This window comes from Papio anubis, chromosome 13 (genome assembly GCF_008728515.1).
Source record: "Papio anubis isolate 15944 chromosome 13, Panubis1.0, whole genome shotgun sequence".
NCBI classification, from domain to species: Eukaryota; Metazoa; Chordata; class Mammalia; order Primates; family Cercopithecidae; genus Papio; species Papio anubis.
Window position 1 is genome coordinate 44,143,332 of NC_044988.1, and position 7,998 is coordinate 44,151,329.

The 7,998-nt window shown below is 39.4% G+C and overlaps 1 long non-coding RNA gene across 1 annotated transcript; it reads right to left on the minus strand.

The window, feature by feature from the left end:
- Window positions 1–2,203: 2,203 nt before the first annotated feature.
- LOC108582398 lies at window positions 2,204–7,635 on the minus strand. Its single transcript, XR_004177884.1, has 4 exons — window positions 7,549–7,635; window positions 5,291–5,408; window positions 3,656–4,401; window positions 2,204–3,017 (listed from the first exon to the last, which is right to left on the minus strand). It is a non-coding gene; the product is annotated as an uncharacterized LOC108582398 (long non-coding RNA).
- Between the last annotated feature and the right edge of the window lie 363 nt (window positions 7,636–7,998).

Genomic DNA, 7,998 nt, shown 5'->3' on the forward strand with positions numbered 1-7,998 from the left:
AGCTAGATTCTAAGAAATTGTGGTAGGAAAGAAATGAATCGGTGAATCAGCTGGACTTTACATCCACTGTAAATATGAAGACTGGGGAACCTCTGGGGCCTTTCAAAGATGTGTTTGGATCATCCAGCTAGTGCTAACTAAAGGTTACATGGTCCCAGGGTAACTGATCTAGATTAAGCATAATTGGGCAGACCAGTTTCATCACCATTTAGATGTATAATTTGCCAGAGTCAAAGTGGCCAAAGGTAAGGCCAACAGTGCGGTGTCAAAGATTAATGCTACAGCTCATTTGCAGCCCATCAGTAACAATGATCTGGGATCAGCTCTGCCTGAAGCTTCTGCTGACTTTTGAGACAGCAATTTAGACAAAAAAATTATTCTTCCCAAATCTGTTTCTGCTGTAATACAATCACCCATATCTCCCTAATTAGGTAGCCACTATCAATAGCCCCTAAAAGAAGTCCTAATTTACAGCATATTTGGGAATCAAAATTATAATGTTGTGGTGGCTCTGGGCCTTCTCAAAGCTGATTTATCCTACAGGGTGGCCAACAGCCCAAGTCACAGGGACTCATCTCATTCCTGACTGCCAGAGTGAATGACTTTCATCATTTAGAACCTTAGAAATTCAATTGGCTAAGCCTGTGATTCCTTACACATGTGCCACTCTATGTGGTTATCCTGCCCGGAATACACTTTAATGCTAAGTGTCTGGCTATACTCCTAGTCCTAGGATCCTAAGTGGCATCCTGTTTTGTCTTTAATTTTCAGCAGCTCTAATAACAAATGCAGAAAGAAACGCTTAAGAAGCTAGGTATGACATCTATGGCCTTGAAAGCACACAAAGACTGAAAAAACAAACAAACAAACTCCTTTTAAAAATATTCTCTCTCTCTCTTTTTTTTTTTTTTTTTTTTTTTTTTTTTTTTTTTTGAGACAGAGTCTTGCTCTGTTGCCCAGGCTAAAGTGCAGTGGCATGACCTTGGCTCACTGCAGCCTCTGCTTCTCAGGTTCAAGTGATTCTCTGCCTCAGCCACCCAAGTAGCTGGGATTACAGGTGTAACCCACCATGCCCGACTAATTGTTATATTTTTTAGAGATGGGATTTCACCATGTTGGCCAGACTGGTCTTGAACTCCTGACCTCAGGTAATCCACCTGCCTTGGCCTCCCAAAGTGCTGAAATTACAGGTATGAACTACTGCACCCAGTCTAAAAATATTCTCTTTGATCCAGAGCTTAAATTTAGATAAATACTAGAATTAGACACTCCTGAAGAATACATAGGAATTCTTGCTTCCATTTTCTGTCTTTTATCAATCCATGTTTCACCAAGGACTACTGCCTGCATAGCAAACCCAGTAACTTTTAGATCTAAAACATATACATTTCATAGCTACTATTGTGTGTTTTCTAAACCCGTATTGTGATTAGGATCCTTTTCATTTTAGCATTTTCTTTACAGAACCTCGAACCATGCCATCCTTACATTTCACTTATTTTACTTGTCACTCTAAAGTTCTGGTAGCCCACATCTGAATTCTCATTTATCAGTATTCTACAGAATCACATTCTATGTATCTTGTTTGACATGGATTTCTATAAAAACACATATTTTAAAGTATCATATTATAATTATTAAGAGAAAAGCAAAAGTGCTGGCAATCACCAATCAATTCTGCTTCCATGCAGATAATTTTTCCACATAAGCTCACTAGCATCATCCTCAATGAAGACATAGATTTAAAAGTATATTGATGGCAATCGTATCACCACAGATTTGACAAAAAAGGAATAATAACACAAACAAGTGTAATTTTCTCCCCAAGCAAAGCCAGCAATCTCATACAAAGCTATGGACATATTATAGCTTAATTCCAGGGAGACTGGCAATTTTTAAAAAAATTTTTTTCTAATAAAACTGATATCCCTCTAGTTTTTTCTTTCTTTCTTTTGAGACAGGGTCTCACTCTGTCACCCAGGCTGGAATGCAGTGGCACAATCTTGGCTCACTGCAACCTTTACCTCCTGGGCTCAAGCAATCCTCCCATCTAGGCCTCCTGAGTAGCTAGGACCACAGGCATGTGCTACCACGCCCAGATAATTTTTGTATTTTTAGTAGAGACAGGGTGTTGCCATGTTGCCCAAGCTGGTCTCCAACTCCTAAGCTCAGGCAATCCACCTGCCTCAGCCTCCCAAAGTGCTGGGACTATAGGTGTGAACCACTGCGCCCAGCCACCTTCTAATTTTCTCTTTGTTTCACTGAGAAACTTAAAAAACAAAAAATGTCTTTCAAAGATACAAATCTCAGAAGAGGATATTATTTATGTCCAACACACTAGAGGAAAATAAAACATAGGGAGGCTAAAAATTCTGCAATTTCAAACCACTGCCAATGAATTCGATTTGAAACTTTCCCAGCAACCATAAAGACATGAGAAAAGCTCCAATTAGCCCTAGTGGATAAGAAGGTAAGTTATCTTCCCAAAGTAGTGACAAAGAGGTCCCCAATCAACTTAAAGAGGGCAGCAGAAAATAATTAAACATTACATATCCTTATTTCCTCTTTTACTGGCCATTTTGAAAATGAGGGACCCACAGTTTTGTCCACTCTCTTGATTAAAGTGAAGTTCAGAGGATACAGTAAAACCTATGTATCCTGGCAGGACGTGATGGCTCACACCTGCAATCTCAGCACTTTGGGAGGCTGAGTGGGAGGATGGCTTGAGCCCAGGAGTTTGAGGCCAGCCTGGGCAACATAGTGAGACCCTGTCTCTATTTTTTTAAAATGCGTCATTTAGATACAAATTTCCTAAGTTAATTAAACTGGATTAAAAATGCAAGTGGCTCTGTGAACTACAGACCTTATTCAATCTGACTGATTGCTAGAGTGACAGTATTGCATAGTGTTGAAAGCACTCTGAAATGATAGACTATTCAGGTTTGAATCTCACCTCCAATGCTTGCTGTGTGACTTTCGACAATTCACTTAAACTCTTTGAATGTTAGCTGCCTTATCTGTAAAATGAAGTAGAAATAGAAATTACCTCACAGGACTGTTATGATGCTTAAATGAGTTAGTCTTAGCAAAGCACTTAGTACTACTATTGTGGTTTATTCAAAAATGCTCAACATCCCTAGGTATCAGAGAAATGCAAATTAAAACCACAATGAGATAGTATCTGACACCTGTTACAGCAGCAATAGACATCAAAGATAACAAGGGTTGGTGAGAATGTAAGAAAAAGGGAACCCTTGTACACTGTTGGTGAGAGTATAAATTAACACAGCAGTTATGAAAAACAGTATGGAAGTTCCTCAAAAAACTAAAAATAGAACTACTATATGATCCAGCAATTGTACTCCTGAGTATGTATACAAAGGAATTGCAATCAACATGTTAAAGACATATCTGGGCATCCACGTTCATTGCAGCATTATTCATAATAGCCAACCTAAGTGTCCATCAACAGATAAATAGATAATGTGGTACACATACAATGGAATACTATTCAGCCTTAAAAAAGGAAATTCTGTCATTTTTGACAACGTAGATGAAACTAGAGAACTTTATGCTAGCTGAAATAAGCCAGTCACAGAGAGACAAATATTGCATAATCTCACTTATATGTGGAATCTAAAAAAGTTGAACTTACAGAAGTAGAGAGTAGAATGCTGGTTACCAGAGGCTGGAGGTTGGAAGTGGGTACTGCAGAGATATTGATCAAAGGGTACAAAGTTTTAGTTACACAGAAGGAATAAGTTTTTGAGATCTATTGCACCACATAGTGTCCATAGTTAATAATAATGTATTACATATTTCAACACTATTAGAAGAGTAGATTTGAAATGTTCTCACTCCAAAAAATAATAGGTACTTGATGTAATACGTAAATTAGCTTGATATGATCATTCCACAGTGTATACATAGATCAAAACATTACATTGTATTCTGTAAGTATACACAATTATCTGTAAATTAAAAATAAATATTAAAAAAGAATACTACTATTGCATAGTAAGTACTGGATATAAAACATTTTATTAATATTAACTTTGTTTCAAAATGACAGACACTGATAACCTGAAGAAGTATACCAAATTTGGTCAACTCTACCCATTCCTTCAAAATCACTGTGGAGCAAACATATGAACAGGATAAAAGACATTAAATGTCAAATATTTGAATAAAAAATTTCATTCACATTCTACAAAAGATGGTTATGAAAGTATTATTCAGTGCAAAGTTTTAGTTCTGAACTTGGAATTGTGTATAATAAAAGGAGTTTTACAGATTACCATTGCAAACCTGGTGCTATTCAACTGAAAAATAGCAACGATAAATACTCCAGTTAACATACCTTGAAAGCATCCACTTGTCTCCACTCCTTAAGAAGCCTCACTAAAACAAAGATAAAGAATGTAAAAAAGGGGGACAGAGGGACCATATACTCATAGAAACAAAGAAAACAGGAGAAGAGACAATAGAAAAATGCCACAAAAGTTTAGAAATCAGTTGACCGGGGTTGAGTCGCATCCACGCCCCCACAGAGGATACACTGACTGTGACCTTATTTGGAAATAGGGTCTGTGCGGATGTGATCAAAATAAGATAAAGTGACATCCAGGTATAGTGGCTCACGCCTGTAATCCCAGCATTATGGGAGGCCAAAGCGGGTGGATCGCTTGAGGTCAGGAGTTCAAGACCAGCCTGACCAACATGGTGAAACCCTGTCTCTACTAAAAATACAAAAATTAGCTGAGCGTGTTGGTGCCCACCTGCAGCCCAGCTACTGGGGAGGCTGAGGCAGGAGAATCACTTGAACCTGGGAGGCAGAGGTTGCAGTGAGCTGAGATGGCACCACTGCACTCTAGCCTGAGCGACAGAGCGAGACTCCATCTCAAAACAAAACAAAACAAAAATCTAAAAGTGATACTGGATTAGCCTGGGCCCTAATCTAATAACTGCTGTCCTTACAAAAAGAGAGAAAGTTAGACACAGGCAGATGCACAGGGAAAACACGTCATGACAGAGGCAGAGATTGGAGTGATTCATCTGCAAGCCAAAGAATGCCAAGAATTGCCAGCAGGCACCAGAAGCTAAGGCAAAGGCATGGCACAGATTGTCCCTCAGAGTCCCCAGAAGGAACCAACCTCCTGACACCTTGATTTCTGATTTGTAGCCTCCATAACTGTGAGGGAATAAATTTCCATAGTTTTAAGCCACCCAGTTTGTGGTAATTGTATGGCAGATTTAGGGAGCTAATATACTGGTGAACATATGGACTTACCAGAGAAAACTGAAACCCAGGTGTTTTCAGAGGTGATGCCTGGAAGCAAGCTCACTGACACGCAGAACCTCGCAAAGGCTCAGGAACTGGAAGTACCATACCTCTTCAGTGGGATGAGCTGAAAAGAGACCATTAAAAGTCCCAGAAGCAGTTAAGACTCCTAGATTTCCTCCCCTGGCAAAGCCAGGGAAATGTTCTCTATCCCTCATTCCCAACCTGAAACCTGCAAGATTATTTCTTTTGGGAGATATGGAACCAGGATATGGATTCAGGGACACCAGACACAGCTGAAGGTAAAAATGCTATTACGAAACAGTGGTGTAAGTGAAGGTATGCATGATAATTAATTCTTTTTTTTTTTTTTTTTTTTTTTTGGAGACAGAATCTCACTCTGTCACCCAGGCTGGAGTGCAGTGGTGCAATCTCAGCTCACTGCAACCTCCGCCACCTGGGTTCAAGTGATTCTTGTACCTCAGCCTCCTGAGTAGCTGGGACTACAGGCACATGCCACCACACCTGGCTAATTTTTTTATTTTAAGTAGAGACTGTGTTTCACCATGTTGGCCAGGCTAGTCTCGAACTCCTGACCTCAAGTGATCCATCCTCCTTGGCTTCCCAAAGTGCTGGGATTACAGGCATGAGTCACCACGCCTGGTGGAGAGTTAATTTTATGTGTCAACTTGACTGGACCATAGGATGCCCATGTATCTGGTTAAAGAGTATATCTGAGTGTCTATGAGGGAACTGAGTAAAAGAGATTAACCTCACCTATGTGGGTGGGCATCATCTTATTCATTCGGGGTCTGAATAAAACAAAAAGGTAGAGGAAGGGAGGATTCACTTTCTTCTAGACTTCTTCAACTGAATCTTTGATCTTTTACCATCCTTGGTGATCCTGGTTTGCAGGACTTCAAACTTGGACTGGAATCTACACCATCGGCTCTCTAGTTATCAGGGCTTCAAACTACAACATGGGCTTTCTGGGTCTTCAGCTTACAGACAGCAGATTGTGGGGCTTCTCAACCCCCATAATCACATGAGCTAACAGATAGATATAGGTACAGATATAGATATCTATTCATTCTGTTTCTCCAGAAAACCCCCAACTAATACCGTGCATCAGTGCATATAATGAAATTACTAAGACTCCCAGCCTCCTTCCCGTGCCAAGAAGGCTGTATATTCTCAAAGCAAGCAAATAGAAAATTACTCTCTAGAAGAAAATAAATAGCTGGTCTTTGCCCCATCATCTTACATCTTGTTCAGCAGTGAACAAGCCTTGCCTATGTCCCCAAAACACCTTTTTAGAGCATCAACTTTTACATATAAATTGACAGCAAGGATCACTACACAAGATGAAGAATGCCTCTAGCACAAACGACAGGGACCAAATATAAACAAACAACCAAAAAAAAAAAAAAAACCACTCAAAAGAATCAAAGTCAATGCAGAGTTATGTAGAAAGCATTTTAAAAGCCCTATAATTTACATCTTCAGAGATAGAAGGAGCTATATTCATGAAAAATAATGTAATGCTATAAAAGAACAAAGAATAAAAACTGCACTTAGAAATGAAGGTATAGTAAACGAAATAAAGTAATCTGATAGTCATTTGTCCAATTAAGTTGAAAAAGTCACAGAGAAAGTAGAATGAAAAGATGAAGAGATAGAAAATAGGACAGACAGGTAAGAAAAAACATCAGCCAAGAAGGTCTACAATCTAAATAACAAATTTCAAAAAATAAGAGATACAATAAGAGAGGGCGGGAAGAAATGATCAAATAAATAATATCAGGAGAATCCCCATAACTGAAGAGCATGTGTTTCAGGATTGAAAAACTGATCAATAGGAATGCAAAAAGACCCGTAAGCAAGACACTCGATTGTGTCTTAGAAAACTAGGAATAAAGAGAAGATCCTAAAGCTTCTTGAGACAAAACAAAACAGAAACCAAAGCAGGTTACATATCAAGAAATTTAGCGACCTGTGAAGGAGAAGGAAAAGCAATGACGTAGAGTTTCTCAACAATTCTGGGAGCTAAAATATTGTGGAGCAAGTCCTCCAATATTCCGAGTGAAAGTTATTTTCAACCTAGAACTCTGTGCTCAGCCAGAATAAAAACAGTTCCAGACATGCACGCTCTGTGGGAAAAAAGACCTGGAAGCAACCTCCCTCAAGGAACTATTGGTGGATATGTTCCACAACATGAGGGTATATAATCAAGAAAAAGACACACATTCCGGAAATAGGAAACTCACCTCCAGGAATGAGGAATAAGACCTTCCCAGGATGGATGTGAAGCAGACCCAAGGACATCAGTTGAGAGCTGTGCCTTCCAAATTTTGATGTGCATAGGAATTACCAGGGGATCTTGTTGCAATACAGATACTGATTCAGAAAGTCTGGGTACGGCCTAAAATTTGGCGTTTTTAACAAATTCCCTCAGGATGCTGGGGCTGCTGGTTCAGAGACTACACTCTGCATATCAGGGGTGTAGAGAAAAAACAGTCCAAATTGTACCAAGACGACGACGGGACAGAGACAGAGACAGAGACATTTATTTCCATCTCGGAGACAATCGGGAATGAATTAGTGTAAGTCAATAACCGTATAGTAGGGGAGGGAGAGGGATGGAGGACAAGGAGAAAAGGATTAATATTTCACGTAAACATAAATGAAGAAAAAACAAGGAAGGGGCTGTATTGAGG